The sequence below is a fragment of the Gorilla gorilla genome, chromosome 13 (assembly GCF_029281585.2).
Source record: "Gorilla gorilla gorilla isolate KB3781 chromosome 13, NHGRI_mGorGor1-v2.1_pri, whole genome shotgun sequence".
In the NCBI taxonomy this organism is placed as follows: Eukaryota; Metazoa; Chordata; class Mammalia; order Primates; family Hominidae; genus Gorilla; species Gorilla gorilla.
Genome location: NC_073237.2, coordinates 76,321,349 through 76,331,866, shown reverse-complemented (window position 1 = coordinate 76,331,866; position 10,518 = coordinate 76,321,349). Strand labels below are relative to the sequence as shown.

The following is a 10,518-nucleotide window of genomic DNA, read 5'->3' as shown; positions in this document are numbered from 1 at the left end:
TGGGGAGGGGTGGCATCAGCGATTCAGAACTGTTTTTTCCATGTCTTCAGTGCCTCTTTCAGCGATATGAAATTGCTCACTTGATTTTTGGCTCTTATGAAGGTGTTTTTTCCATGTAGACAGTTGTTAACTTCATGTTCTTGTGAGGTAGACAATCGGTGGAGCTTTCTATTCCACTATCTTGTTCTGCCTCCCACCTTAACTGTGTTATAAAGGAGGCTATTCTTATAGGTCTTCCAACTGACAGCAGGAAGTATTGAAATTCTTGAAAGATCACCTAACTTTGTGAGATTTCCAGCTCTATTTTCATGTCAACCATGTTGTATAAGTGCCAGATAATAACTTCTCAATGCTTCTCTGAACTAACATTCTGAACCTTTTTAGGTTTGCTCCTTGATATCTGAAGTTTATCCCAGATAGCAAGGAGCAAACCAAGGAGAAAAGATATATTTTCTTTTTCAAAATAGAAAAGTGATTAACAGGGTTTTCATACCAAATAAGTATTTATATATTTACCTGTAATACATGAATGTATTGTACCTAATAACTGTGTTCTCTTTGGAAAATGTAAAGCTATTTGAGGAATAAGCTGTTTTTTTTTCCCACAAAGACTCTAAGCTTCTGAGGTAGAACTATATTTCACTTGCATCTGTAATCAGAACCTAATATGATGTCTATAAAATAGTCAATAAATAGGCAACAGATAAATTAACAGATAGAGGCATGACTTTCTTTCCAGATGAACACATTCTTTAAAAGGTGCCAAGACCTGAGCAAAGAGAAAAATTTTGTTTCCAAGCACAGAGTGGCATCTGACATGTAAATGATACAGACAACAAGTGCTACAGCAATTCAAAGGAGTCACAAAAGTTCTTATTGGGTTTCCATAGGAGAAACCATTTGAAAAAGGGAAAGATGGCTTTTGAGTTAATCTATAGGGATGAGTTAGAAGGAAATTAGCTTTTGGCCTAATCTTGTTTTTAAATCAAATTTGCAAAGTGATTATACTACAGATGAAGTAACGACATAACTCACTATACTGAGACTTGCAGAGCTTATGATGATAGTCCAAGATATAAAAACAAGTAATTGTGGACAAAAATTACAACCAAATCCTGATGAACTCAGAACTCCAAGCTCTTTCTGTGTCATCAAGTGGACTTTGAGAGTAATTTTTGGTGGAATGGTAGAAACTGCCTGTAGAATGTGGATGGAAAATAATAGCATTGAGGACTTTTGAAATGTATATAGGTGGCATGTTAGAATGAATGGTCTCTGTCATATTATCAATGAATGTGGAGGATCCATTGAAAGGTTCAATGGAAAGACTAATTGACAACAGTGACATTAGCAAAATGGCAGACTAGGAATCTCCAAGCTTTGGAAATACCAAAAACACCAAAGAATAACTAGAAACTGGCTTAACTAATCTTCTAAAAGCTCTGAAAAAAAGATTTACATCAAATGAATGTGTGCTCAATCAGGAGAAAGCTACCTTCAAATGGTGGGAACTTCTGTGGTGTTTTCACCTGCCTTTGCCCAAATTCCAATCCCTCTTCTTGTGTATCACGGTCTTGGCCTGGAAGAGGTGGCAGCCTGGTTACCAATTCCCCCTCTCAAACTGGGGTGAGTGGAGATCTTATTTGCAATGTTCTAAACTGTCTGAGGGCTGCTTAAAGGCCTGGTTTCTGTTACTCATAACTCACATCTCGGGTAGTAAAAGTGTCAGTCTATGCTTGTACAAGCTGCAGAAAGACTTTATACCTGAGGATATCTCTCATAAAAGATTACAGTGGAGACATAGAATAGACCATCTAAGGCCCCAAGGAAAATCTAGGGTGAGACTCTTTGGGAAATTAAGACAGTGAGAGAAGTCATGTATATGGTAGAGTTGAGAAGGCCACTTTCAGACCCAGGAAAGACACATACTCCAAAAACACTTTAACCTTCCACCTTCAGCTGATCCCTAGACTCAGAGCCAATCCAGCTAATCAGTGAAGTACTGTCCCAGACAGAGTCTGTCTTCAAAAACTGGAAGATGTGGCTGTTTCCAGATGCCCAATTTTCAACAATGACAATAAATCATAAGACATGCAGAGAAATAAGAAAACATGATCTATTTAAGGGAACAAAATAAATTCACAGAAATCCTTCTTGAGAAAGCCTGGAAAAAAGAATGAAGAAAGAGATCAGAGATTAAAGTACCTGTGGCACACCACAAGAGGACCAACACGTGCACTATGAGAGTTCAAGAAGGCGAAGAGAGAGAACAAAGGGCAAAGAGATTATTTGAAGAAATAATGTCTTAAAATCTCCAAATTTGATGATAGATATGAATCTATACATCCAAGAAGCTCATTAAATGCTTTGTAAGGTAAACCCAAAGATAGTACACTGAAGCATATTGTTACCAAACTGTTGAAAGACACAAAGAGAGGACCTTTCAAGCAGCAACAAAAAGTGACTCATTATGTGCAAGTTGTCATAAGTAAGATTATTGATAAGGCTGGGCTGCATCCCTGCCCAAATCTCATCTTGAATTGTAGTTCCCATAATCCCCACCAGTCATGGGAGGGACCCTTTGGGAGGCAATTTTATCACGAGGGCAGTTACCCTCATACTGTTTTCATGATGGTAAGTGAGTCCTCACGAGATCTGATGGTTTTATAAGGGACTTTTTCCCCTTTTACTCATCAATTCTCCTTGACATCATGTGAAGAAGGATGTGTTTCCTTCCCCTTCCACCATGATTATAAGTTTCTTGAGGCTTCCCTAGCCATGTGGAATTGTGAGTCAATTTAACTCTTTTCTTTATAAATTACCCAGTCTCAGGCAGTTTTTTATAGCAGCGTGAGAACGGACTAATACAATTATCAACTGATTTATCAGGTAGAAACTTTGGAATCCAGAATTGGTGGGCTGATATATTTAAAGTGTTACAAGAAAAAAAAAACTGTGAACTGATAATTCTATGTCCAGCAAAACTGTCCACCATAATGAGGGAAAAATTAAGTACATTTTCAGATAAGCAAAAGCTGACATGTTCATTACCACCAGATCTGCTTTACAAGAAATGACAAAAGAAGTCTTTCATATTGAAATGGAAGGATGCTACATAGTAACTTAATGTCAGCTCTTCTCAATCAATTTCTTCTAAAAACTTAAAGAGGAGAAAATAGCTTTTTAACTAATACTATGAGGCCAGCTTTACTCTGATGCTGAAGCCAGACAAAAATGCTGGCCAATTGTGTTGACTCATGCCTGTAATTCTAGCACTATTGGAAGCCAAGTTGGGCAGATCACTTGAACTCAGGAGTTTGAGACCAGCCTGGGCAACATAGTGAAACTTTGTTGCTACAAAAAAAAAAAAAAAAAAAAAAACAAGTTGGGCATGGTGGTGCATACCTATAGTCTCAACTACTTGAGGGGTTGAGGCAGGAGGATTGCTTGAGCCCAGAAGGTCAGGGCTGCAGTAAGCCAAGATTGTGCCACTGCACTCCCGCCTGGATGACAAAGGGAGACCCTGTCTTAAAAAAAAAAAAAAAAAAATGCTACAAGACAAAGAAAACTACAGATTAATATCCCTTTTGAAAATTGATATAAAAAATTTAAAAGCTTCAATAAAATATGAACAAACTGACTTCAACAGCATATTAATATTACACACCACAATGAAGTGAGATTTATTTATGAAAGGCAAAGCTGGTTCAATATATGAAAATCCATCAAATGCACCATGATTTAGCAATTTCAAATATATGCCCAAAAGTATTGATATCAGGGATTTCAATGGATATGTGTATATCAGTGTTCACAGCAGCATTATTCACAATATCTAAAAGCTAGAAACCTCCCACATGTCCATATGTGGAAGTATGGATAAATAAAATGTGGTAGATACAGGATGCCTTGTTTTATTGTGCTTTGCTGTATTGTACTTCACAGGTATTTCATTTTTTACCAATTGAAAATTTGTGGCAACCCTGCCTCGAGCAAGTCTATTGATACCATTTTTCTAATAGCATGTGCTTACTTGTGTCCCTATGTCACATTTTGGTAATTCTCACGTACTTTAAGATTGTTCATCGATATTATATCTGTTGTGGTGATCTGTGGTCAGTGATCTTTGATGTTCCTATTGTAATTATTTTGGTGTGCCATGAACCTCACCCAGATAAGATGGAGAACTTAATCTGTAAATACTGTATGTGTTCTGACTGCTCCACTGACCAACCATTCCTCTGTCTTTCACCTTTTCTTGGGCTTCCCTATTCCCTGAGACACAACAGTATTGAAATTAGGCCAATTAATATGCCTATGGTGGCGAACAAGTGTTCAAGTGAGAAAAAAGGATACAAGTCTCTCACTTTAAATCAATAGCTAGAAAGGATTAAGTTTAGGGAGGAAGGCATGTCAAAAACTGAGATAAGCCAAAAGCTAAGCCTCTTGTATCAAGCAGTTAGCAAAGTTGCAAATGCAAACGAAAAGTTCTTGAAAAAAAATTAAAAGTGCTACTTTAGTGAACATACCAATGAAAAGAAAGTGAAATAGCCTTATTGCTGATATGGAGCAAGTTTTAGTGGTCTGGATAGATCAAACCAGCTACATCATTCCCTTAAGCTGAAGCTTAATCTAAAACAAGGCCCTAACTGTCTTCAATGCTGTGAAGGCTGAGAGAAGTGAGGAAGCTGCAGGAGAAGAATTTGAGTCTAGCACTGATTGGTTCATAGGTTTAAGGAAATAATGCATTTTCATAACATAGAAGTGCAAGGTGAAGCAGCAAGTGCTGATGTAGAAACTGCAGCAAGTTATTCAGAAGATCTAGCTAAGATAATTGAAGGTGACTACACTAAACAACAGATTTTCAATGTGATAAAACAGCCTTCTATTAGAAGAAGATGCCATCTAGGACTTTCATAGCTAAAGAGGAGAAGTCAGTCCCCGGTTTCAAAACTTTAAAAAATACAATGATTCTCTTGTCAGGGGCTAATGCAACTGATGACTTTAAGCTGAAGCCAATGCGCATTTACCATTCCAAAAATCCTAGGGCCCTTAAGAATGGTGCTAAATCTACTCTGTGCCCTTATCAATGGAACAAGGCCAAGATGACAGCACATCTGTTTACAGTATAGTCTCCTGAATATTTTAAGCCCACTGATGACACCTACTCCTCAGAAAAAAAGATTTCTTTTAAAATGTTACTGCTATTGACAGTGAACCTAGTCCTTCAGGAGCTCTAATGGAGATATACAGGGAGATTAATGTTGTCTCATGCCTACTAACACAATGTCCATTCTACAGTCCATGGAACAAGGAGTAATTTCAACTTTGAAGTCTTATTATTTAAGAAATACATTTCATAAAGCTATAGCTGCCATAGATAATGATTTCTCTGAAGTATGTAGGCAAAATAAGTTGAAAACCTCCTAGAAAAGATTCGCCTTTCTAGATGTCATTAAGAACATTTTTGAATTATGGTAAGAGGTCAAAATATCAACATGAACAGAGTTTGGAAGAAGATTCCAACTCTCATAGATGACTTTGAGGGTTTCAAGACTTCAACGGAGGAAGTAACTGCAGATGAGTTACAAATATCAAGAGAAATAGAATTGGAAGTTGAGCCTGAAGGTGTGACTGAATTACTGCAATCTCATGATAAAACTTGACTGGATAAGGATTGCTTCTTATGAATGAGCAAAGAAAGTGATTTCTTGAGATGGAAACTTCCCCTGGTGAAGATGCTGTGAACATTGTTTAAGTGATGACAAAAGAATTAGAATATTACATAAGCTTAGTTCATAAAGCAGTGTCAGAGTTTGAGAGGATTGACTCCAATTCTGAAAGAAGTTCTACCATGGGCAAAATGCCGTCAAACAGCATTGCATGCTACAGAGAAACCATTCATGAAAGAAAGAATGAATCTATATGGTAAACTTTATTATTCTCTTAAGACATTTCCACAGCCACCCCAGCCTTCAATAACCACAACCCTGATCAATCAGCACCCATCAACATCAAGGCAAAATTCTCCACCAGCAAAAAGATTACAAGTAACTGAAGGCTTAGAGGATTTTTAGCATATTTTAGCAATAAAGTATTTTTTAATTATGATATATGTACACTGCATTTTTAGACATGCTATTGAACATTTAATAAACTATAGTGTAAACATGATTTTTATTATGCACTGAGAAATCAAATATTTATGTAATATGCTTTACTATGGTCGTCTAGAATCAAATATCTCCAAGGTATGCCTGTATTCTTCAACCTTTGGGCTCCAAGCTAGCTATACTGTTGTGTTGTTTTGTTTTGTTTTTTTTGTTTTCCCAAAAGCATGTAAAAACCTCTCTGAGACAAAAATTTGCCTCAGTTTTCAGGGCCTTCTTGGTGTTCCTCCCTTAATCTGCCATCCAGATGGATTTTCTGGATATCTGTACTTGCAGGCATGAGAATTTAACCCTCCAGGGACAGACTCCTTGTGTTACTGAGCTCTTATTGCTTCTCCCGCTCCATCTGTTCTTTAGATGAAGTGGAGATTGTGGTTCGAGGACTCGTACCTACAATGCCAGGTGTCAGCTCTCACAGTGAGGAGGAGGTTAAGGAAATAGCCCCACAGTCACACTGGCTGGGCTCAGGCATCTGACCAGCAGGGAGACCTTGGGGAAGATGCTGCTTCTGTTAATCCTCAGAATCCTAATTTATAAAATGTGGATTATCAGATTGAGGACTAAATGAGATAATCTGTTTAATATTTTTATAATAATGCCTGGAACTCAGTAAGTCCTCTGTAAATCTGGATATTGTATTTTACTTCAGTCTTTCAGCATGAGGACTTGTTTCAGGGCAAAATTGGTGAGCCTCTGGTGAATCCCACCAGGTAGCATATAATTTCAACTAGGTGGGAAGAAGGTGGTATCTAGGACCAATCCTACAATGACAAAGCCTAAGATTACAGTATCACAGCTCTAAATAGCTACAGCAGAGTCATGAGTATTTTGTTAACCAAGAACCGGAGAGGTTAATAGAGTAAGAGGCTCCCATTAAGAATCTCTTATTAAGATAGACTAAAAAAGAGAGTCGAGATTCTGGGAGCTAGTTTAGAATATAGGGTAAGTGCACTTTTAGAAAGTGGAATAAGGACTCAAAATATGGAAAGAGAGTTTTTACAGTGTCTTCAGAAAACTGTTGAAGGAACCCATGATGGCTCAGGTCCATGGGACAAGCAGTGCTTAATCCCTCTAGAGTAAGGGTCTGAAAACGTATTTTGTAAAGAGCCAGATAGTAAATATTTTCGGCTTTGTAGGCCATATAGTCTCTATTCCAACAACTTAATTCTGTCATCATTATATGAAAGCAGACATAGATATATGCAAGCAAATAAGCATGGCTGTGTTCCAGTAAAACTTTATGTACAAAAGCAGGCAGTCACTAAATTCGGCTAACAGGCAACAATATCCCAACCCTTTGTTTTTTTTAGAACAACAACAACAACAACAAATATTACTACTGCTACTGCTACTACTATTACTATGTGAGATGCTTACTATGTGCCAGGCACTATCCAGACATTGTTTCCATTTTTAATGTTTTTCATAACACTATGAGGAATATACCATTATTAGCCCTTTTTTACAGAGGAGGAAATAGGCTCAGAAAGTTTATCTTGCTCATAGTCAAACAGCTAATCAGTGTCCAGCAGGATTTATGCTCAGGCAATTTGGCTCCAGAGATTGAATACCCTTAATCACAGGCCATGTTGCCTCTTGAGGGGCAGTGGAGGGGAGGCTATTCTAACTCTCTGTTCACCCCCATCTTGTCCTAAAAGGACATCCTAAAAATGGCTATCTTGATTTTCTGTATCTTGATTTACCTTTGAGGATAAGCATCTGCTTGTCTACTATTTGCACCTATGTATGTGCTCAAAGACGTTGCACTTCTTAAATGGTCCAAAATTCCCTGCTGCATCTGGCCTGGGTACAGCCATCCAGTTTTGTACCAAGTTCTCTCTTTTTCTCTGCATTCCATCCCACCAGACTTCCTTCCTTTTCTTGAAGATTTCCATTCTGCTTATTGCCTTAGGCATTTGATATGGTGTTTTCTCTGCTCGGATTATTTTTCCCCTCCTCCTCCTTGCTCTACTTATCTCTGATTCACCCTTCAAATCTTAGGTTAACCATCCTATCTTCACAAAAGCCTCTCTGATCCTGCATCTTGATAGCAGTAAGTGACCATCTTTCACAGAATACTGCATAGTTTACAATTTTACATTCATTTATATGATAATTTGGCAAATATTTTTTCCTGCACTAAAACAGACCTCCTCACTGTTGGAATTTCAGGCTAAACAAGTCTTTGTTTTGAGGGAGGCGTGTGCAATACTGTGCATTGTATGATGTTTCGCAGCATCCTTGCCCTCTACTGGCCTCTACACATAAAAGATGCCATTAGCACCACTCCCTCAAGTTGTGACAATTTAAAAAATATCACCAAACATTGCCAAATGTCCTCTGAGGGAGCAAAATATTCCTCACTGCCCTAAATGAAACCACTGCCCTAAAATGAAAGCTTCGTGAGAAGAGAAGCTCTGCTGGTTATCTTCCATTTGCCACCCACCCTTATCCACGGTCCACCCTTATCCACTGTCCAACCTTCTCCACCCTTTTCTCTGCCCCAGAAGCTGCTGATTCACATGCACTCTATCAACAGGCTTCATTGTCCTCTTGCTTCCAGTTGGGTGTGATCAATGTGAGGCATTCTCAGGAGACTAGAGGACAAGGACAAAGTGAGATGGAGATAAGTGTCCTAGTTATAGTGGGTTATCATGGTTAGATGGCACACTTGTATCCAATGCCTCTGTTTCTGTCAGTTTCTCAAAGCAGCTACTTTTCCTGGTAACCATTTTCCACTGTAACTGCCTTAGAACCCAACACTGTGCCTTGCTGGTTTCCTGAAATCCTGCCCATACCTATGTAAATAATTCTTCTCAAAGAAGATCTACTCAAAGTGTTCATTTGGAGTGTACCTTCTCTTTCTTGCTGAGACTCTGACTGATACAAAGACTATACATATATTTCTCATCATTGAATGTGCAGTGTTAATTGCAATAAGCTCCCAGTATAAATATGTCATATGAATAAACGAAATGGCAACTGTTTATTCTCCTTCCTCTGACCTTCTGCCCTTATCCACCTCATTGTTTCACTGGACCCAAACTCAAGAGTCCTTACCTGGCATAATTCACGGGCTCCAAATTAACCGAGGTCTTCCAAGACATACTCAGAATTAACCCACATAGCCTAATACCTATTTCTAATTCCTGCTATGCCTAATTCTGTAACACACCATTACCTCTACTTTTTCTCTTCTTAGAATCCTTCCTGCCAATAGGTCAAATTCTTTGTTGAGTTTTGCTGCTCACCTAGCCTGATACCAATTATGGTCAACCAAATGCATTCAGGTAAAGTTTTGTCTTATAAACTAATAACATTTAATACCATATCTATAAATTAATAGGAAGGCTCACTTTCAGGTATGACTCTGATTTTTTCAAAAATTACGAAGGTAAAACCATTCATCACTCCTGCCCCATTTCAGAAGACTGCTGGTTCACTAGATACTGTGATAATATTTTTTCACCTAAAATAGTTCCAACTGAAGCAACATTTCACGTATATTTCACAAATCCAGCTGCTCATCTCTGGAGTAAATAACATTTGTTTTAGAGAAAAAGCAAATACAGACAAGAAGCTAAGTAATTAAGAATTTATTATAAGGGTTTAGATTTCTCCAAAATTCTCAATTCCCAAGCTTTCATGTGTATGTGTGCTTTCTTGACTCACAAATTCTGATCTTCTCCTTCCACTATCCTTTTCTTGAGAATCAACAAAAGACAAGTCCTAACAACATTTTACTAAACAGGACAAGTAGTTTTTCTATGTTCACATGGAAGGCTATAGTTTTTAATTCTTTAGTTTTTTTAGCTAAAAAAAAACCGTTATTTAAATATATCAAGATGTTTAAAACAAGCCTTACTTTTTCTGAAAAGTCACAGAGCTTACAATTTTTTTTTTTTTTTTTTTTTTTTTTTGAGACAGAGTCTCGCTCTTTGGCCCAGGCTGGAGTGCAGTGGCACGATCTCAGCTCACTGCGAGCTCCGCCTCCTGGGTTCATGCCATTCTCCTGCCTCAGCCTCCCTAGTAGCTGGGACTACAGGCGCCTGCCACCACACCTGGCTAATTTTTTGTATTTTTTTTTTAGTTGAGACGGGGTTTCACCATGTTAGCCAAGATGGTCTTGAGCTCCTGACCTCGTGATCCGCCTGCCTCGGCCTCCCAAAGTGCTGGGATTACACGCGTGAGCCACTGCGCCAGGCCTCATTTTTGTATTTTTAGTAGAGACAGGGTTTCACCATGTTGGTCAGGCTGGTCTCAAATTCCTGACCTCGTGATCTGCCTGCCTCAGCCTCCCAAAGTGCTGGGATTACAGGCATGAGCAATCCCGACTGGCCTCAGAGCT

General features: G+C 38.4%; 1 pseudogene; it reads left to right on the top strand.

Moving 5' to 3' along the window:
* Positions 1–4,311: 4,311 nt before the first annotated feature.
* LOC129524484 (tigger transposable element-derived protein 1-like) lies at positions 4,312–6,077 on the top strand (annotated as a pseudogene).
* The last annotated feature ends 4,441 nt before the right edge of the window (positions 6,078–10,518 follow it).